General features: G+C 42.4%; 1 pseudogene; it reads right to left on the reverse strand.

The window, feature by feature from the left end:
• Positions 1 to 230: 230 nt before the first annotated feature.
• On the reverse strand, positions 231 to 13,819 carry LOC142440018 (E3 ubiquitin-protein ligase TRIM21 pseudogene; annotated as a pseudogene).
• Between the last annotated feature and the right edge of the window lie 9,646 nt (positions 13,820 to 23,465).

The raw sequence follows: 23,465 nt of genomic DNA on the forward strand, positions 1-23,465 counted from the left end.
TTTTTACTGTAGGAATGTAATGGAACTAAATGAATGAAATGAATTAAAAGGATCTGGAACATGGATGAGACAAAACAGTCTATCCTTTTCTGCCTTAGTCTATCTTTAAAACTTTGGTAGACTAACCATCACCTCTCCCAATCAAAAAAGATGTTGTGGAGTCAGCGATCAAGTAAAGCAATAGGCTGGTGATGTGCAGGGGGGAACCACCAATCATCAGTCAATCTCTACTATCTCAGTTTTAGTGGGTACAGGGTCAAAGGGGCTACGTTTTCTCTATCAGGATTGAAGAAGGGCCTCAGAGCCCACCAAAGGCACATTCAGAGAAGGTGTAGATGAGGGAAACATGGTCCGTGACATTGTTGAAGGAAACACTCCAGGAAAATCCCAACTTGGCATGGAGGCACCTGAAGGTGGAGTGAAGGCTTAGGGGAAGTGCCAACTGCATGCTGTCCTTTGCTCCACAACCAAATTGTCCAGAAGCCATTCTCAGGACTGAGCAAGAAAGGTCCCTTTCTCTGCACGGAGTTTCTGCAAATATCCAGGTCCCAGGCTTTCTTTCCAGTCACTTCTACTTGCCATTAAAGTTTTCCAGAGTCGAAGGACTGGGTCCCCTGGACCATGGGATAAAGTATCAAATCTCTCTCCATTTGTAGGCAACTCCTGGCAGGTATCTCCAAGCCTTACTTGTTTCGGATCTTCAGGAATGATGAGCCACGGGCTGGCTGTGTTTGGATGCAGAGTGATGTGTACTCCACATGTCCCCAGCATCCTCTTCAGCCAAGCGCACGACACTCACTGCTTAAGTCTGGGCAGTCAATGTGTAGCTCCTTCATTTTCCAGCCCTCCCTCCTTTCAGGGATACTTCCAACCCCGACTCCTTTGTGCCAGTTCTGAGATCACTGCCTGCAGGGCTTGGCTTTGCTTGGCCAACTTGGCCTCAGTCTGCCCTAAGAGTCTCAGGTGATCTCTCCCATCCTCCTCTAGTTTCTGCATTTGCTTCTGTTCCTCTTCAGTCAGAATTTTTTTCTGCTGCACAAACTCTGTGTCAATCTTCAATTTTTGTGCCTCAACTTTTTATTCTAGGCTGCTCTCTTCTCAGTAACACTGACTTCCAACTTCTCAGTCAACTCCTGCTTTCTTCTCAGCAACCTTCATGCCACCTGGAGCTTTTCCTTGTATTTCTGAGCAGCGTCCCCACTAGGGACTACAGAGTGGGGATGGTGTTTCTGAGATTGGGCACATGCCCAGCAAAGCAAAGGGCTTTCCCATCTTTCTCACAAAACAGGAGAAGAGTCTCTCCATGCATCCCACATGGATTCCCATTTGTGTCCCTGTTGGCATTCTGGATCATTTGTCTAAGGTTCTCCACCATGTTGGCAACGTGCTGATCTGGCCGGATGTTCCTGAGCAGAACTGTGTCTGGCATATAGGGCAGGCACCACCACACTGTTCCTGGCTTGAGAGATGCAGTCTATGGCCAGGTACTCAGATCATAAACTCTAATACTATTCTCCCCTGGGGTCTTAGATTTTAGTATTTATAACCTTGGAACACACAGGGTGGTGTGCTTTCTCTGTGTGAACTTAGCTGACATCTCACTTAGATGGGTACTTGGTTTAAGAAAAGACCCCAGACAGTATTTCTTCTGATAGCTGGACACCATCTGATTTCTTTTCTGCACTTTGCTATAGGATTCATATCTTCAGTGATTTCTTCATGAGGGCAAGAATCGAATGATGTGTCACAAGAACTACTTGTTCTTTGGCATCAGAAGACCCCAAACAAAGCCAACAAGCAAACCAACCCAAAACATATTGTTGAGAATGAGGCGGGTCAGAGCAGACAACGAAAACCCATCTATAGACAATAGGACATCCCCTCACAGAAAGGTCACAAGGAAGGGATGCGTCAACCAGGGCGCAGTATAGCACTGATGAAACATACAATATTCCTCTGGTTCTTTGCAGCTTCCTCACCCCCCTCCTGCCTTTCATGACCCCAGTTTTGACTAGACCGGAGCATGCACAGGGTACAGGTAAAAACTCATGACAAACAGAATCCAGGTCAGATAAACCCCTCAGAAACAGAAACAAGAATAGGAATACAAGGAAAACAGGGGAACGTGGTAAAAGAGGAGGGGTTAAAGAGGTGATCGACGCATAACCCACCCCCACTCCAGGGGGACGAAATCAGAAATGTGGGTGAAGGGAGACAGTGGTCGGTGTAAGATATGAAAGTAATAATAATTTATAATTTATTAAGGGGTCACAAGGTAGGAGAGGTGGGGCAGGAAAGGACAAAAGCGGCGTTCATACTAAGGGCTCAAATAAAAAGCAAATATTTATAAAATGATAGCAACATATGCACAAATATGCTTGATAAAATTGATGTATTTATTGTTATAAGAGATGTAAGAGCACCCAATAAAATGATCTTTAAAATAAAATAAAGATAAATTAAAATTTGAAAAACCAAAAACTCAGAACTACTTTTATTTAGATTAGGGCTATGATTAAGTGTGAGCTCAAAACCCTTTTATATATGGTTTATGTATGTCCCTAGTTTAATTTAGACACACCATTGTTTTATTGGGGCACATTATAAATTATCCTATCGGGGCATGTGGAAATTCTATTGATAGTATCAATAATTTAGCCAATGGTATAGAATCTAAAATACTGTTGAGAAAAGGAAAGTATACATGTACAGTACAGAGTTGTAGACTAAAATGCGTGGATTGTTGGCTTATACAGATGAAATAGTTAAGTGACTGGACACTACACAAACAATGAGGATTGGAGATAGAGCACAGATTTCAAGAAGATTCACCCACTAAGGCAGAACTATGCGTACCAGACTAAGACATGTCGCTAAACAAAGTCAGCATAAAATAACAGATGGTAGTGTGAGGCTGTCATTCACTGCCACCCTCAAAGCAAGAGGTCCAAAGCATAGTCCAAGGACCTCCACATGCACAGACTTGGGATAGTGGTCACCTTCTTCTGCTCACGCGAGGACGTTCCAGTGTTAAGACATATGCTACAGGTGTGTCAGGTAAAATCTTGTTCACTTAGTGGGCTTTCCAAATCAGATCCTCTCGGGTGGCCTATGAAGGAAGTACAGAGCACCTCGGAAGTACGGAGTCCCAGTTGTCTATAGCACACGGTCTCAGTCATCAAGGGCTGGATCGAAACTAGGTCAAAAGTGTCCGATGAGGAACCTAATACTGGGCATATTTTTCCCTTGGGGATATATATGTAAATATATAAAAATAACTTTAAGAGTTTTCCCCAATGGCAGGTTGCTCCACCTAGTTTATCCACCAACAAAAGTGAAATCGCCTTCTCAGGGACAGACATGCCTCTCTCTGAAATCTTGACTTGAATTTCCATTACAATTCACTAAGCACCTTCGTAGGAGTATCTGATAATTTGGGGTGACTGTAGACCCCTAGTGGTGCAGTGGTTACTTGTTGAGCTGCTAACAGCAAGGTCAGTAGTTTGAAACCATCAGCCACTCTACAGGAGTAAAACGAGACTTTCTATTTCCATTAAGAATTAGTCTTTGAAACCCAAAGAGACAGTTCTACCCTGTCTTATAGGATTGCTGCGAGTCAGCATTAACTCCATGGCAGTGAGTTCTGAGTTTTGTGGGTTTTTTTAGCAGAAGCTTGTTATATGGCAGAAACTGATTTGTCTTCTCCCTCTCCCCGGAAGCATGAGAAACTGACTCCAGCTGAGATGGAGTGGTTATTAGGATGCAACAATAGGGGGTGATGTATGGTTCATGAGCTGTAGGCAGGCACACTACCTCATTGTTTGGGAGATCAAATTAGAATATTACATGACCTGCGAAGAGAAGTCTGCCTTTGGTTTGGTGTTTCAGGCTGTAAATATATTTTTTTAATTATTATTAATTTGGAGTTGATACATATATCATGTCATTCCATAGTTCAATCATGTCAAGCAGTATTGTACAATTGCGATCACAATCATTTTCCAAACATTCTCTTCCTTCTTGGACTCCTTGCTATCGTCTCCCTTTTACCCTCCCCATTCCCACCACTGTCCCCCACCCCCAAAACCCTTATTTTACTTGCTGTCCCTATAAGATAATCAATCCTAGATTTCATATAACACAACTTCATGAGGGTGACCCCAAGGACATAACACCTTTGAGATAAACCCTAATATGGACAAACAAAAAAAACTATAAATCAAATATTCAGAAAACGTTGAAAACTAGATCAGATCCACGGTGTATCAGAGGGGGGATCAACTGACAAAGTTTTAACTGTTCAAGTCAGGTTTATCCCTTTGATCTTTCATTTATTTTTAAAATTTTATTATTTATTTATAAATTTTAACACATTATTTTATTGGGGGGAATCTTACAGCTCTTTTTTTTATGAAAGAAAAGCTAGTCCTAGAGCTCTTATAACAATCTGTACACCGATTGCATCAAGCACACCTATGCACATGTTGCCATCACTTTGATCTTTTATAATCATCTCTCCAATTTACTCTGTTTAGTAACCATTTTCTTCCCATCCCTTTATTATGGATAGAGGTAGATCATTGGAGGCTTATTTCCTATGTTGTTCCCACAAATGTATCCTGGCCTCCCACTTTCATCCATAGCCCTCTGCAAACTGGATTCTCACAATTTAGGCTCTGATACTGATTTCTACTTTGACTTTGGATGATACAATTTACCATCCTTCGGTGATTAATAATGGTATACTTCTTTCATGTGGACTTAGTTGACATCTTACATAGATGGCTACTTGTTTGGAGACAAGCCTTTAAGATCCCAGACACTATTTTATCTGATAGCTGAGCACCATCTAATTCCTTCACCACATTTTGGTATAGGGGATGCAAATCCTTATGGAATCAGACTGCCATAACTTTCTCCTATGGGGTTGCTGGTGGCTTTGAACAACTTAGCATTTGATTAGCAGGTGAGCACTTTGGCCACTGTGCAACCAAGGATCTTGGGGCAAGAGTAAACCCAATGAAATATTTCTTCATTGCTGAGCAAATTTTAGTAGTAAGAATACTAGCAGGTGTTTCTCTTCACTGTTGGTCTAAGGGTATGGACCACATATTGTGACAATGTCATTAGTTGTTGTTGTTAAGTGCCATCAACTTGACTCCAATCTATAGTGATCCTATGTACAACAGAATGAAACACTGCATAGTCCTGTGGCATCCTCGCAATTGTTTCTATGCCTGAGCCCATGAATGCAGCCACTGTATCAATCTATCTCCTGACAACCTTCCCCTGCTTCACTCCTCCTCCCCTTTACCAAACATGGTCCTTCTCCAGGGACTGGTCTCTCCTGACAATATGTCCAAAGTATGAAAGACCAAATCTTGCCATCCTTGCTTCTAAGGAGCGCTCTGGCCTTACTTCTTCCAATACAGATTTGTTTTACCGTTTAGCAGTCCGTAGTAATTTTAGTACTTTTCTCTAGCACCACAATTCAAATTAATCACTTCACTTACAGTCTTTCTTATTCAGTGTCCAACTTTCACATGCATATGATGCAATGGAGAATACCATGGCTTGGGGCAGGTGCACCTTAGTCCTTAAAATAACATCCTTGCTCTTCAATACTCTAAAGAACTCTTGTGCAGCAGATTTACTCTGATTGTGGGTTCAAGTAAGACAAAATCCTCGATAACTTCAAGCTTTTCTCCATATATCATGATGTTACCTATTGTGGTAGGTAGGTTTATTGTGCCAACCTGGCCAGTAAACACACATGGGATTAATAAGGTTGCAGTTTAATTGAAGGGCAAAGAGATAAATGGCTCGGCAAGCTTCGACTGTCCGTCTCTTGCTCTCTGGTGATCAGACCAGTGTGCAGCTGCCTTAGCTAGTTCTGAGCCCCAACTTGCCAGCTAACTGCCCATGGGACACCCAACCCTTGGACTGTGTTGCTATAGTTTGAGGTTCTTTGGAGACCTGCTTCACCACATAGCTGGTGTATACATCACTTGAACTGGGGACTGTCGGACCCTGTCATCTGACTGTTGGTGACCTGCCCTGATGTTTGCTGCCTGTGGCTGAACTGCTTATATTGCTCGATAGAAGACTCAGCTGGCTGCTTCCATGACCCAGCAGCCCTCGTGAGTTGAAGGACTGCCAGTGTATTAACTGTTTCACAGAAGTGAGTTGCAGTGAGCCATTTGTACTGTTTTGTGGACTAATTAGCTCTTCATTTCTTATGTTGTATCTATCTATCTATCTATCTATCTATCTATCTATCTATCTATCTATCTATCTATAAGTGTCCTGGTTTTGCTTCTCTAGAGAACCCTGTCTAGAACACCTATTGTCCCGGTTGTGAGGACTTTGATCTTCCTTACATTGAGTTGTAATTCATACTGAAGGCTGCAGTCCTTGATCTTCATCAGTAAGTGCTTCAAATCTTCATTTTCAGCAAGCAAGGCTGTGTCATCTCCATGTCGCAGGTTGCTAATAAGCCTCCCTCCAATCCTGATGCCACATTCTTCATATAATCTAGCTTCTCTATGATTCGCTCACAATACAGATTGAACAAGTGTGGTGAGAGGACAATCCTGATGCACACCTTTCCAGATTTTAAACCATGTAAGTTTCCTTTGTTCTGTTTGCACAACTGTCTTTTGATCCAGATACAAGTTCCAAATGAGCACAGTGAAGTGTTGTGGAATTCCCATTCTTCTCAAATTTATCTGTGTTAGTCTGGGTGTATTTGAGAAACAAATCCACAGAAACGTATATGTATAAGAGAGAGTTTTATATAAAGGGTAAGTGCGCATCAAGAAAACATCCCAACCCAGTGCTTCCCAAACCCACAAGTCCAACATTAACCCATATGTCCAACACCAATCCAAAAAGTCCTCCTTCATCTCACAAAGCACACACAATGATGCCGACTGCAGGAGGAAAGCCGAAACAGTGAACTTGTAAGCATTTCAGCATTGACTGGGGTCTCCACGCGGCTGCTCCAGCACCCAGGGCTGCATCGGGGTAGGTCTGTGTGGCTTCTCCTCAGGGATATCTTGCAGGAAGTGAGCCTTGACAGCTGAAGCAGGGAACTGGCTAAAGCAGCTGCACCCTGGTGCGACCATCAGAAAGCAAGAGACCCAAGAACCAAAAAGGCAAGATTCACCGAGCCATATAGCTCTCCACCCTTCAATTAACCTCACATGTGTTTATGGGCCAGGTTGGCACAATAAACTTTAACTAACTCAATCCATCCCTTGCCAACTTGGCACCTGTACATAATTCTTTAGCCTCACAATTTCAATTAAGTAATGCCTACACCTTAATCCTATGATCCTGTGAATATATTCCCCCATCTATGAAAGTTTGTAAGCCAACCACTTCATGCCTTTATTCCCCCCAATTTTGGGCATCCAATTTATTATCCATAGTTTATTGTGATCCATACAGTTGAATGCCTTTGTATAGTCAAAGAAGCACAAGTAAACATCTTTCTGGTATTCTCTGCTTGGAGCCAGGATCCATCTGGGATCTGAAACATTTCAATGGGTTTTCCATCAATTCCTGGACCCTTGTTTTTGGCTAGTGCATTCAGTGCAGTTTGAAATTCTTCCTTCAGTACCATTGGTTTTTGCTCACATGCTGCCTCCTGAAATGGTCAAATGTTGATTAGTTGCTTTTGGTACAGGGACTGTGTATTCTATCCATCGTCTCTTGTGATGTTTCCTGCACCATTCAGTATTCAATTATCTGAATATCGAATTCACTACTTGTCTGTCAGTTTGTGCTACTGTGGTGACTTTGTGTTGTGTGATAATGGAAGCTGTCACTGACTGGTAGTTCAAATGTCAGCAGAGTTACCCAAAGTGAACAGGTTTCAGTACAGCCTCCAGACTAAGAAATGACAATGAAGAAGGATTTGGCTCCCCACTTCAGTGGAAGAAGCCACTAGAAACCTTATGCATAACTTCTAAGCATTGTCAGATACCGAAAGTTTAAATGACGGAAGCAGAACATGGGAGGAAATAGTGCCACAGGATGGTCATTTGAAATGAGACTGTCCGTAGAGGTAACACTAAAATGACTGTACAATTTCTGGGTGGTGTCCTCAGAGTTTTATCATTTTTAAATAAAATATCACAAATATATATATATATTCAAAAATATTTTTGTAAGCCCAGCTTACATTTATCAATTTACCTACAAGGATAAAAATCAGTGCTAATTTAATTTGTGAGCCTTTGTACATTCTCCAGACAGAGATTCCATAATTAACTAATTGTAAGGATGGTTCAGATCATGTGGTTTTCTCTATGTGCACACATGCTTTTGAGCTGTTGTTTTTATAATAATTGGTTTTATCAAATTTTCTGGTACATGTTTTATGATTTTAACCATAATATTGTGGTAACAAGTAACTTCACATAATCTGAGAAGCTGGATTACAGGAAGAAGAATGTGGTGCCCGAGTTAGAGGAAGGCTTATGAACAACCTGATATTTGCAGATAACACAACCTTATTTGCTGAAAGTGAGAAGAGATTGAACCTGCTGACAAAGATCAAGGATTGCAGTCTCAGTATGGATTACAATTAAATGTCAAGAAAACCAAAAACCTCACAATTGGTCCAATAGGTAACATCATGATAAATGGAGGAAAGACTGAAATCATCAAAGATTTCATCTTGATTGAATCTACACTCAATGCTCATGGATGCATCAGCTAAAAGATCAAAAGAGGAGTTCCATTAGGTAAATTTGCTACACAAGACCCCTTTAGAATGTTGAAAAGCAAGGATGGTGCCTTGGGGACTAAGGTACATCTACCCACGCCATGGCAATTTTCTTTCTTTTATGGATATTTATTCTTTGTGTTTTATTATTTTTTTCCTAAGCTTTAATCTTTGTCATTTTCTTTTTTTAAAAAATATTTTATTAGGGAACTCATACAACTCTTTTCACAATCCATACATCAATTGTATAAAGCACATCTGTACATTCTTTGCCCTAATCATTTTCAAAGCATTTGCTCTCCACTTAAGCCCTTTGCATCAGGTCCTCTTTTTTCCCCTTCACCCCCCGTTCCTCCCTCATGAGCCCTTGATAATTTATAAATTATTATTTTGTCATATCTTGCCCTATCCGGTGTCTCCCTTCACCCCCTTTTTTGTTGTCCGTCCCCCAGGGAGGAAGTCACATGTAGATCCTTGTAATCGGTTCCCTCTTTCCACCCCCTTCTCCCTCTACCCTCCCAGTATCGCCCCTCACACCCCTGATCCTGTAGGTATCATCCACCCTGGATTCCCTGTGCCTCCAGCTCCTATATGCACCAGTGTACAACCTCTGCTCTATCCAGACTTGCAAGGTACAATTCGGATCATGATAGGGGAGGGGGGAGGGAGTATTTAGGAACTGGAGGAAAGCTGTATTCTGCATCAGTGCTAAGTCGCACCCTGACTGACTGCACCCTGACTGACTCATCTCTTCCTCTAGACCCCTCTGTGAGGGGATCTCCACTGGCCGACAAATTGGCCTTGGGTCTCCACTCTGCATTTCCCCCTTCATTCACCATGGTAAGATTTTTTTTTTTATGATGCCTTATACCTGATCCCTTCGACACCTCGTGATCACACAGGCTGGTGTGCTTCTTACATGTGGGCTTTATTGCTTCTGAGCTAGATGGCTGCTTGTTCACCTTCAAGCCTTTAAGACCCCAGACACTATCTCTTTTGATAGCCGGGCACCATCAGCTTTCTTTGCCACATTTGCTTATGAACCTGTTTGTCTTCAGCGATCGTATCACCCAATGACATGATTTTTTTGTTCTTTGATGCCTGATAACTGATCCCTTCGGGACCATGTGATCACACAGGCTAGTGTGTTCTTCCATGTGGGCTTTGTTGCTTCTGGGCTAGATGGCCACTTGTTTATCTTCAAGCCTTTAAGGCCCCAGACACTATGCCTTTTGATAGCCGGGCACCATCAACTTTCTTCACCACATTTGTTCACCCGCTTTGGCTTCAGTGGTTGTGTCGGGAGGGTGAGGATCATAGAATGCCAATTTAATAGAAGAAAGTATTCATGCATTGAGGGAGTGCTTGAGTAGAGGCCCAAGGTCCTTCTGCCACCTTAATACTAAACCTATAAATATAGACACATGGATCTATTTCCCCATCCTCATATATTTATTTGCATGTACATGTCTTTGTCTAGACCTCTATAAATGAGGTCATGGCAATTTTCAATAGCCTCCTATGTATGTGAAAGTTGTCCATGGAATAAAGAGGACTGACAAAGAATCAATGCTTTTGAATTCTTCTGGAGTAGAATGTTGAAAATACTATGGATTGTCAGAAGGATAAACAGATCTGTCTTGGAGGAAGTATGGTCAAAGTGCTCCTTGGAGGCAAGGGTGTGGTCACTTCATTTTATAGAGTTTGGACACGTTGTCAGGAGAGACCAGTCCCTGGAGAAGGACAGCGTGTTTGGTAGAGTGGGTAGTGAAAGGAGATGGGATAACACAGTGGCTGTGACAATGGACTCAGGCGCAGGAACAATTGTGAGGATGGCACCTGACTGTGCCCAGTGTTCTGTTGTACATAGGATTGCAGTGGGTCAGAACTGACTCAATAGCATCATACAACAACAGCAGCATCAGTATTTATGAGTCTGTATCAATAACTTTTTACAGAATGAAGTAGGAAAGGAAAAGAAGGCTTTGGGGAAATTCTTCGTAGTAATTATTAATGTTTTAACTAATAATGTAATTTAATGTAAGAAAGCTTTTACAAGTTGTGTTTGTTACCAGTATTCATATAATCTAAGAAATGTTACATTTAAACAATTTGTGACTATCATACATTATTCTATGATTAAAATGTATAATAACTATTATTAAGGATTCAGTGTGGTCTGGTACTAGAGGAGGTTAAGGGGGATGGAACAACATGAATTATTGCATTGGGTCTCACCAACCACAGTGACTCCACTAATAGATATTTCTCATCCCGTGTTTCTTTCTTATACACGAATGTTGGTCTGGCCCAGCTTTTTGAGTGAGGTAAGGAGGATGGGCAATGAACTAATATGCTCTGGTTGGCAGTGTGGCATCCTGAAGGACTTGTTAGTACTAGACATTCTTTTCTAGTGGAACCTTATTCAGGGAAAAGTTGTCACCAAATATTTGTTATATTTCTCTGTCCATGCAAGATATAAATTGGTCACAGTGTCCTTTCCCCTTAAGCCCACACCCAGTATTTGAATGCAATTTCAATACAGAGCTCTCAGTGGCTACTGCTCATGGAGGAGATTTGGTTCAGAAGTTTCTGTCCTAGTCCTCAGGGCCTGCTTGTCCTGGGGAGTGCTCATGACAGTTCCAGATGTAACAGGGTCTTCTTACCATTTAGGGGGCTGAAATGGCCTGCCTAGATTTATAAATGTTTTGTCCTTTAAAACATATTCCTTCAGAATCTTTTATATGAATCATGAACAGCACTGCTGGAAAATCTTAATTATGAGACACCTCAAACTGTGTGGACTAATTAGGCATGAGTATTAATTGTTGTGAACTCATCAGAGAAAGAGGTGTTAAAGACATTTTTTAAAAGGCTTTAGTTGTTTTTCTTGCCAAATTCCAAACAAATCCTTCAATATTCTCTTTGAGGGCTGATTTTTACATGTTGGATAGGAAATAGTAGCCCTCTCCCTCACTTTTCTTTCTGGATTTTATTATTCGGAGAGGTCGATGTTTCTTCATAGGCAAAAATGAGTAGTCTGCCTCCTGAAAGGACTTTGTTGCTGACTGGAGACAGGTGGAACAAACTCGAGTCCACAGCGCCTCTCGGCACACACTCCAAAGCACACCCTGCTGTTCGGTGTCAGCAGTCAGTTCTCATCCAGACCGCTTCTGTACACAACAGAATGAAACACTGCACAGTCCAGCGCCATCCTCACAATGGTTCCTGTGGTTGAGCCCATTGTTGCAGCCACGGTGTCAATCCATCTCCTCGAGGACCTTCTCTGCCCTTCCACTTTACCAAACATGACCTTTCCTGACAAAGTGTCCTAAGTTACATAAGACTGAGTCTTGTTGTGTTTGCTTTAAGGACCACTCTGGCGGTGCTTCTTTCAAGGCAGATTTCTTTCTTCTTTCAGCAGCTCATGGCACTTTCACTATTCTTCTCCAGCACAATTCAAATGCATAGTTATTTTTGTCAGTTTTATTTATTCAATTTCCAACTTTCATATCCACAGGAGGCAACTGGAAATAGTGTGGCTTGGTCAGGCCCATCTTAGTTCCCCAAGAAACATCCTTGCTTTCTCAACACTCTAAAGAGGCCTTGTGCAGCCTACTTACTCAATGCAATTCCTCTTTGGATCTCTTGACTGCTGCTTCCATGAGCATTGATTGTGGATCCAAGCAAGACACAATCCTTGACAACTTCAACCTTGTTTCCATTGATCATGATGTTACCTACTGGTCCAGTGGTGAGGATTTCGGTCTTCTGGACATTGAGTTGTAATCCACACTGAAGGCTGCAATCCTTGATCTTCATCAGCACGTGCTTCAAGCCCGCCTTGCTTTCATCAAGCAGGACGGAGTCGTCTGAGTATCAGTTTGTTAACAAGCCTTCCTCCAGTTCTAATGCCACGCTGTAGATCAGTTTTATATTACAAAATACATTTTGTTCATTAGGTATGTTGTGTTGAATCAATTCAGACTGGTGTAAAATGGAAAGAAACACTGCCCGGTCCTTTGCCACCCTCACAATTACTGTTATTCCTGAGCCTAGCGAGCATCGCCGCCGTTGTGTGAACACATCTCTTCGAAGATCTTCCTCTTTTTCAGGCGGGTGTAGTGAGATATGTAATTGGGCTGCTAACCACAAGATCAGTCATTCAAACCCACTAACTGCCCTGCGGGAGAGAGATGAGGCCTTCTGTCTGCTCCTTTAAAGATCTACAACCGTAGTAACCCACAATGTCAGTTCCACATTGTACTATAGAGTCTCTGTGAGACAGAATTGACTCAATGACAGCAATTTTGAGGGTGTTCTTTTTTTTTAACGTTCCCAAGTATGCTGTCCCTCTCCATGGACTGCAGATAACTTTTCTCCAGATAACTTTTCCAAAGTACTTGAAATGAAGCCTGACAATCCTCACTTCTATGGAACTATTTGGTTATGTTTTTTCCAAGACAGATTTGCTCATTCATTTGGCACTCCATGGTAGATTGTCTAGACCAACCCCATAAATCAAGGTGATCAATTCTTTGCTGAACTTCCACATACAGATGAGATAATTAAAAATATCATGGTTTGGGCCAGGTGCACTTTAAGTGACTTCTTTGCACTTTGACATTTTCAAGAGGTCCTTGTGCAGCAGATTTGCCCAACACGATGTGTCCTTTGATTTCTTGACTGCTGCTTCCATGGGTGCTGATTGTGAAAAAGGAAGCAGGTAAATTATACAACTAAAATAAACAAAGTATATTTATATGCATTTAATCCTCATAACTCTGGGATTTAATGTAACAGATACTCTTCTTATTTTACACGGATGGTAACTGAGGCCAATATATGAAATGATGTGCCCATATTAACAAACCTAGTCACCTTAGACAAACACTGATGTTTTCTGGTTCCAAGCTAATTAATGCTCCTTCCCTGGTTCGAGTCTGTATAGAGAGAAGAGCACCTTCCCTCTTGACTTTGGTACACATCAGATTCCAATTTGTTTTCCACACAAGCCCACCAGTGTCCTTTTTGTGCCTTTGGATGGTCTCAAGCTCAGCATCGTACCTCTTCAGTTGGTTGCATCACGGTTTCCATCGACATTCATTCAAGGTAATGGGACAGTGATTGCTTTTACCAAGCCCCAAGGAGCACAATTAATCAACTCTGATTATCAGGACGACACAATTGATGAACTAAGCCCGCAGCACGCGGGCTAGGGTATAGTTTTCACGTCTTGATGAAGTCAAGGATGGAAAAGTTGGGGGTTTAGTTGACTCTCCTATCTATATGTTCATTTATTTCTTGTGTTCATAATTAGTTTGATAAACATAAATGCCTTTTATAAAGAGCTCGGGAACGAAGTTTGAAAGGGGAACATGCTTTGCGAAATTGTAACTGATTCACTGTCAGTGGGATTTGCCTGGTCGTGGTTGCTGTTAATTGAGTCAATTCCAACTTAAAATGTCCCTGTAGGACAGTCATTGACAAATATGGCCTTGGTGATAGAAATGAAACTGGTGATTGCATGTTAGCATTTTGCAAGACCAATCACTTCTTGAAAATATCTTTTTTTCAACAACATAAATGGTGACTATACACTTGAATTTCCTGGGAAGGGAGACAGAAGGCTCAAATTGACCACATCTGTGGGAAGGGATGATCGAGAAGCTCAATATCATCAGTCAAAATGAAGCCGGGGCTGCCTGCGAAACAGATGGTCAGTTGCTGATATGTAAATTCTGGCTGAAACTGTGGAAGGTTAAAACGTGTGTGTAAAAGCCTTCTTTAATGACGAGCATATCTCCTTTGAATTCTAAGGACATCTCGAGCACAGATTTGATGCATGGAACACGCCTAAAGACAAACGACCTGATCATTTGTAGGATGGCATCAAGAACATAATACATGAAGATAGCAAACAATATCATTAACATCACATGCAGGTAAGATTTTGCTGAGGATAATTCCACAATGGTTGTAGCAGTACATTGAAAGGGAGGTGCCAAAAACTCAAGCTGGGTTCAGAAGAGGAGGTGACACACGGGATATCATTGTTGATGTCATATGGAGCATGCCATATGAAGCGTGACTCAAAACAGAAACCCCCAGAAAGATGCTTGTGTTTTATTGACTATGGAAGGCATACTACTATGTGAATCATAATGAACTATGGATAGCATGAAGAGCACTTGGTGGTGCTCAGGGGGAAACTGTGCATGGACCACGAGGCAACTGTTTGAGCAGAACAAGGTAGTATTAAGTGATCCACATCAGGACAGGTGTGTGTCAGGGTTGTATCCTTTCACCATACTCAGTGTGTATGCAAAGCAATCCGGGTTATCAGAATCTGACAGTATTCCGCTGCTATCCATAACGTTTTCAGTGGCTTAATTCTAGGTGTTAGTCTGGGAGCTTTGCTGAACCCGGTTTACTTTGGGTGACGCTGGTGAAATTTGACACGCCAGTGACAGAGCTTCCAGCATCACAGCAACACACAAGTCACCACACTGACATCCTGCACATGGGGCTGCAATAAGCTAGAACTGACTTAATGTGACCTAACAACAACCCTGTGCCGAGTAAGTGATCAAAACTGAACTTCTATAAAGAAACTCGTGTGTCTTCCCTGTTACTCTGTGAGACCCAAACACAAACCACAGAAAGAGAGACATTGAACCTCCTTTCCTTAGAACCAAGTCAGTCTCCCCGGGAAGTTTGTCGTCAGCATCATATATTTTCACTTCACAACTAGAATCAAAGGTGACAGTAGTTGCACTGCTCATATCACTCCCCTTTGGAAACGTCTTTTACTCTAAAACAACAGAGTATACCATTCATCTAATACATAATTTTTATGCAAAAAACTCTATATTTATAAGGTAGCCAGGAGAGTTTTTCAAACATTATCAGAAACCCTTATTGTAATATCTTCTCTGTCACCAAAATGATGCATTGAATGCACTCTAAGGTTTAAACTTTACTATTATTCCTACATGTTTTAACGATAAGATCTCGTGGCCAAACAATGTTATTGTCCATAAATCAGCTCCTTGTGAAAAACATAATGACAGTCTTGTCAGCAGCTGCCGGACAGAGTTCCCTGGTCTGAAATTGGAGTCTGATAATTATTCCATGGTCAGAAAAATTGTAAGTCTGGATTGATGAGCTCAGAATCATGGATCTATTTGATGTTAGGAAAATGGAGCACTTAGAATGTCTTATTAGATGGTACAGAAAACCAACAATGTATTAAAAATGATTTCTTTGATAATAATCCACAATAAAATTTTGAGTGTGGAGTTTGTGTGGAAGTCTCACATAACATCTTTCACCATGTTTGACATGTACAATGGCTGAGCACAAAGTTATGAACAGTCTGATGACATGTGATGTGACCTAAATAAAGTCATCTCCTATTACCAGTAATTCAGGGAGGTGATGGGCCTAATCATTAGAAAGAATTTGGGCATGGTGAAATGTATTGTCAATTAATATAGGATGATTTGTCAAGTAACCCTAGACAAAAAAGGTCAAAGACTCTTATCAAAATATCACCATAAGATTTGTTAGTGATTTGAAATAAAAGTATGCTGTGAAAATTATCATGTGAACCAGAATTTGAAAATTAATACCCATGGAGACAAAATACATTTAATATGTTAGACCTTTTAAGAGAGAATTTGTTGGAGTCCAAGGTAGATTTGGTCTACTCTCAATGTATCCAAGAACCCTTGGTGCATATTATTATCTCTACAGATCTATCTACATAAGATGGACTGGACAAATAGTCTGCAGGAGAAAACAACAGGACCAATGGTTCTGGGGGGACATGGGAGATGGGGGTGAGGGGGCGGGGAGGTGGTACTGACCAACCGAGGGACAGGGGAGCAATAAGTGATCCAAAATCAGTAGCAAGGAGAGTGTGAGTGGCCTGGTAGGGAGTAAGCAAGGGCTAGGTAACCAAGAGAAATTACTGAAACCCAAATGAAGACTGAGCATGACAGTGGGAAAAGGGGAAAGTAAAAAGAAATAGAGGAAAGAACTAGGTGAACAAGGGTATTTATAGAGGTCCAAAGACTGGAATGTACATATGTAAATATATTTATATGAGTGTGGGGAAACAGATCTATGCACATATATTTAGAGGTTTAGTATTAAGGCAGCAGATGGATATTGGACCTCCATTCAAGCACTTGCTCAATGCAAGAACACTTTGTTCGAATAAATTGGCATTCCATGATGCACACCTTCCTGACACGATTGCTGAAGAAAAATATGTGCATAAGCAAATGTGGTGAAGAAAGCTGAGAGTGCCCGGCTACCAAAAGATATAGCGTCTGGAGTCTTAAAAGCTTGAAGATAAACAAGAGGCTATCTAGCTGAGAAGCATCAAAGCCCACATGGAAGAAGCACAGCAGCTTGGCTGACCACAAGGTGTAGAAAGACCAGTTGTCAGACATCAAAAAGCTAAAAACCATATCAGTGGGTAATCACCTTCCTGACACAACCACTGAAGTCAAACGTGTGCATAAGCAAATGTGGTGAAGAAAGCTAATGGTGCCTGGCTATCAAAAGACATAGAGTCTAGGGTCTTAAAAGCTTGAAGATAAACAAGTGGCCATCTAGCTGAGAAGCATCAAAGCCCACATGGAAGAAGCAAACGAGCCTGTCTGACCACAAGGTGCAGAAGGGACCAGTTATCAGACCGCAAAGAGCTAAAAACCATATCAGTGGGTGCCCACTTCCCTGATACGATCAATGAAGTCAAACGTGTGCATAAGCAAGTGTGGTGAAGAAAGCAGATGGTGCCCAGCTATCAAAAGATACAGCATCTTGGGTCTTAAAGGCCATACAGCTTAGAAGCAACAAAGCCCACATGGAAGAAACACACCAGCCTGTGTGACCACGAGCTGTCAAAGGGATCAGGTATTAAGCATCAAGGATCATAAAATCATATCGTTGATAAGGTGGGTGAGTGCAGAGTGGAGACTCAAAGCCCAAAGGTAGCCAACCAGACACCCCTTGCTGAGGGGCTGTGGGGAGGAGATGAACAAAGCAGGGTGCAGGGTAGCAACGAAGAAACATATAACTTTCCTCTAGTTCTTAAATACTTCCTCACCCCCCTGCCCCACTATCATGATCCCAATACTTCCTTGCAAATCTGGCTAGACCAGAGGATGTACATAGGTACAGATAGCAACTGGAAACATAGGGAATCCAGGACAGATGACTCCTCCAGAACCAGTGATGAGAGCGGCGATGCCTGGAGGGTGGAGAGAATGTGGGGTAGAAAAGGGGAATTGATTACAGGAATCTACACATAGCCTCATCCCTGGGGGAGGGACAGCAGAGAAGAGGGCAGGGGGAAACATCAGACAGTGTAATATATGACAAAATAATAATAACATATGAATGATGAAGGGTTCACGAGGTGGGGGGGAGTGGGAAGGGAGGGGAAAATGAGCAGCAGATATTAAGGGCTCAAGTAGAAGGCAAATGTTTTGAGAATGATGATGGCAACAAATGTACATATGTTTTTGACACAATGTATGTATGTATGTATGGATTGTGATAAGAATTGTACAAGCCCCCAATAAAATGATTTAAAAAAACAGCTCTTATCACAATCCAAACATCCATCCATTGTGTCAAGCACATTTGTACATATGTTGCCATCACCATTCTCAAAACATTTTCTTTGTATTTGAGCCCTTGGTATCAACTTATTTTCCCCTCCCCACCCTCCCTCCCTTATGAACCCTTGATAATTTATAATTTTTTCATGTCTTACACTGACTGCTGTCTCTCTTCACCCACTTTTCTGTTGTCCAACCCGCAGGGAGGGGGTTATATGTTGATCATTGTGATCAATCCCCTTTTCTCCCCCCACCTTCCCCTTACCCTCCTGGTATTGCTATTCTTGTTATTGGTCCTGAAGAGCTTATCTGTCCTGGATTTCCTGTGTTTTGAGCTATTATCAGTACAGTGTACATGCTCTGGTCCAGCCAGATCTGTAAGGTAGAATTGGGGTCATGATAGTTGGGGTGTGTGTGGAGGAAGCATTAAAGAACTAGAGGAATGTTGTGTGTTTCCTTTGTGCTATGCTGCACCCTGGCTGACTCATTCATTCCTTGTGACCTTTCTGTAAGGGAAGTCCAGTTGCCTGCAGATGGGCTTTGGATCTCTACTCCGCACTCCGCCCCCCCCCCCATTTCACATTTATATAATTTTTTGTTCTGAGTCTTTGATGCCTTAGACCTGATCCCAACAGCACCTCATGATACACAACCTGGTGTGCTTCTTCCAGGTGGGCTTTGTGGCTTCTCAGCTAGATGGCTGTTTATTTATCTTCAAGCATTTAAGACACCAGACACTATATCTTTTGATAGCCGGCACCATCAGCTTTCTTCACCACATTTGCTTATGCATCCATTTTGTCTTCAAAGATTGTGTCAGGGAAGGTGAGCATCACGGAATGCCGGGTTATTACAACAAAGTGTTCTTGTGTTGAGGGAGTACTGGGTGGAGGCCCAATGTCCGTCTGATGTCTTTATACTTAACAAATAAATACATGTACATAGATCTATTTTCCTGTCATTATACATAAATGTATTTACATATGTACATGCCTGAATTTAGATCTCTATTAATGTCCTTTGCCTCCTAGTTCTTTCCTCTTTTTATTTTTACTTTTTTCTTGTCCCACTGTAATATTTGGCCTTCATTCACATTTTGGTAATTCCTCTTGTCTACATTGACCTTGATAAAGCCCCACCAAGCATCCTACACCTTCCTTGCCATCAATTTTAGATGACTTGTTCCCTTGTTCCTGGGTTTGTTGATAACCTACTTCCTTTCTCCTGTCTCCCCCTCTTCTGTGTCCTTCTGGGACTGTTGGACCTGTAGTTTTCTCCTCTGGATTTTTTATCCCACCTATCTTATCTATATAGACATGCAGAGACAGTCATAAGCACAAAAACAAGACATAGCAAAACATAACAAAAGAAAACAAAACAATAACCAACCAACAGCAAAAAAAAAAAAAAAAGAGGAAAGCCTATAAATAGTTCCAGGTATATCCATTGACATTTATGAATGTTTTCCAGTTGGGTCGGATGAGGTGCCACACTGTCCCCAAAGTCTCTTTTTGGTATTCCCTGGGGACTTCATTGTCACGCGCTCAGTCTCGCCAGCAAGAAGGACGTGCCACAACAGGATTCTTCCACAGGCGTTTAATGCGGGTTCGATTTGCAGATGCGGAAAAAGACCCCGAAGCCCCAAACTACTGCTGCTTATATGCGCTCTATGGGGACGTGCTGTGCATTGATTGGTGCGTTCGCCAGAACCCTTATTAGCATACTCCAGGGTGGAGTTATGACTACGTCATCTAAGCAGTGCGCATGCTCTAAGTGGTTGTTTACCACTTAACTGGGCCTCCGCCCTGACTGCCCAGCGCCATCTTGTAATGGCGGCGAGAGCTGCGGCTTCCCACACTTCATTGCTTTGCTCCCTTTGCCGCTCTGTTGCACTCTTTTAGTGTTTTGCCCAGGTGTGGTGGGGTCAGGTTGGGCAGAATTCCTGCACTCTATCTGCAGTGCTGTCTCCCATAGCGCTATGGGTCAGTGAGGGATGTCATGTTTGTATCTAGTCTAGTGGTGGGGCCGACCCTATGGTCCTCTTTGTACATTGGCTGCTCCGAGCTAGAACATCATCCTTGGGGCTCAGTGGGCCAAGATGTGTTCCACTCTCTCTCCTTTCTCCTTCATTTGCTCCTGATCAGAAGCACCCCTCTCCCTGAGGCATAGCTTCATAGCTGTCCTCTGAAGTGCATTCTTCAGGGGTGGTAGTGTCATGTAGTGGGGATTGGGGCTGGCCCCACAGACCTCTCTGTTGGTTTGCTGCTTCACGCTGGTATGTTCCCAGAGCCCTTTTCACCCCTGAAGAGCATGTGAAAATGGACACAATAGCAAGCCTCTGCTGTGAAATACCCGAGGTTGTAGAATCTATTTTACATGGAAGGAAATGAGAGTAACTGAAACTTGAGTAGGAATCCTTGGGTTACGCTAAGAGTGAGTACACTAGATTGCTAACTGAACGGTTGGAAGTTCAAGTCCACTCAGGGGCACCTCAGAAGAAAGGCTTAGGAGTGTATTTCCAAAAAAATCACAGCCATTGAAAACTCCATAGAACACAGGTTTATTCTTAATTACTTGGGATTATCATGAGTTAGAATGGACTCTTTGGCAACTAGTTCACCGTTCCAACGATCAGAGCAGTAAAATCGTCTGTGAGTTCTGTGTGGTCATTACAATGAATTAGTGACGTCATTATAGAAGTGGAGTGCCCCTAAGGGCCAACAAACAATCCTTGAACTAACTACAAGCTTTTCTTTCTTGATGTGTTTTGTTTTGTTCTTTGTCAGTGGTTTGTTGTTGTTGTTTTGTTGTCTGGTTGTATACGGTTGCTTTGTTTTCCTCTGTCTTGTTTTCGTGCATGTTATTGTCTCCACAGGTCTGTCTAAATAAGACAGGCTGGATGAACTATCTGGAAGAAAAACAACAGGACCGACAGTTCCGGGGGGACTTGGGATAGGGGGAAGTAGGGGGGGGCGGTAAGGAAGTGGTGTTAACAAACCCAGGGACAAGGGAAAAACATGAGACCCAAAATGGTAGTGAGGGGGGAGTGGCAGGCCTGGTGGAGAATGATCAAGGGTAAGGTTGCGTAGAGAAGAGGTATAGCTGTAACCCAGGTGGGGACGGAGCATGGTAGTAGGGCAGGAGGAAAGTCAAGGGAAATAGAGGAAAGAGCTAGGAGGCAAAGGGCATTTATAGAGGTCTAGACAAAGACATGTACATGCAAATAAATATATGAGGATGGGGAAATAGATCTATGTGTCTATATTTATAGGTTTAGTATTAAAGTGGCAGAAGGACCTTGGGCCTCTACTCAAGCACTCCCTCAATGCACGAATACTTTCTTTTATTAAATTGGCACTCTACGATGCTCACCCTCCTGACACAACTGCTGAAGCCAAAGCAGGTGAACAAGTAAATGTGAAGAAAGCTGATGGTGCCCGGCTATCAAAAGAGATAGTGACTGGGGTCTTAAAGGCTTGAAGATAAACAAGCGGCCATCTAGCTCAGAAGCAACAAAGCCCACATGGAAGAACACACCAGCCTGTGTGATCGAGTGGTCCCGAAGGGATCAGTTACCAGGCATCAAAGAACAAAAAATCATATCATTGGCTGCACACCTCCATGTTACGATTGCTGAAGACAAATGGGTGCATAAGCAAATGTGGCGAAGAAAGCTGATGGTGCCCGGCTATCGAAAGAGATAATGTCTGGGGTCTTAAAGGCTTGAAGGTGAACAAGTGGCCATCTAGCTCAGAAGCAATAAAGCCCACATGGAAGCACACCAGCCTGTGTGATCACGAGGTGCCAAAGGGACCAGGTATAAGGCATCATGCAATATATATATATATATATATATATATATATATATATATATATATATATATATATATATATATATATATACACCATAGTGAATGAAGGGGGAAGTGCAGAGTGGAGACCCAAAGCCCATTTGTCGGCCACTGGAGATCCTCTCAAAGAGGGGTTTAGGAGGGGAGATGGGTCAGTCAGGGTGTGATGTAGTACCGATGAAGAACACAGCTTTCCCCAAGATCCTGGATGCTTCCTCCCCCCAACTACCATGATCCAAATTCTACCTTGCAGGACCGGATAAGGCAGAGGTTGTACACAGGTGCATATAGGAGCTGGAGGCACAGGGAATCCAGGGTGGATGATACCTTCAGGACCAGGGGTGTGAGGGGCGATACTGGGAGAGTAGAGTGAGAGGGGGTTGGAAAGGGGGAACTGATTACAAGGATCCACATGTGACCTCCTCCCTGGGAGAAAGACGGCAGAGAAGGGGGGGAAGGGAGACTCCGGATAGGGCAAGATATGACAAAATAACAATCTATAAATTATCAAGGGCTCATGCGGGAGGGGGAGCAGGGAGGGAGGGAAAAAAAGAGGACCTGATGCAAAGGGTTTAAGTGGAGAGCAAATGCTTTGAAAATGATTAGGGCAAAGAAAGTACGGATGTGCTTTATACAATTGATGTATGTATATGTATGGATTGTGGTAAGAGTTGTATGAGCCCCTAATAAAATGTAAAAAAAGAAGTGGAGTGCCATGGGAGGAGACGTTGGTGTGACAGTAGGCACAGAAGGATGATGGTGGAGGCATATCTGACCCCTGCCTCATGGCAATAGGGAATTCAGAAGAGGTCAGATATAGCCACATTCCTCGCCATTTTTACAACTCCCATCAAATGTTCATGGGAATTTCCTGCTCTGCGTAATACTTGTATTGTCAGACATTACCATTTTGCTTATGTGCCGTTACAGTTTTTGGTTTTCCCGATGCCAACCCTACATGGCAGGAATTCCTATTCCCTCCACTTTTCAGATGAGAAAGCCAAGGTCAAGAAAATAGATGGTCCAAGGTCATAGAGTTCTTAGGGGACAAGAGAAGTCAGCAATGCCTCTGGAGTAATCTAACTCTCCAGTCCATTCCTTTAACCATTATGCTATAGTATCTTAGCGCACACTTCACTGTTAGGCTAGGATGTGTTGTTAAAATGCAGAGACAGTGCAGAGCTTCCCGTAGTCTGTCCTTTGTATGTTTTGTCAGAACGTCTTTTCCTTTGCTTGCTCTCA

The sequence above is a fragment of the Tenrec ecaudatus genome, chromosome 2 (genome assembly GCF_050624435.1).
Source record: "Tenrec ecaudatus isolate mTenEca1 chromosome 2, mTenEca1.hap1, whole genome shotgun sequence".
NCBI classification, from domain to species: Eukaryota; Metazoa; Chordata; class Mammalia; order Afrosoricida; family Tenrecidae; genus Tenrec; species Tenrec ecaudatus.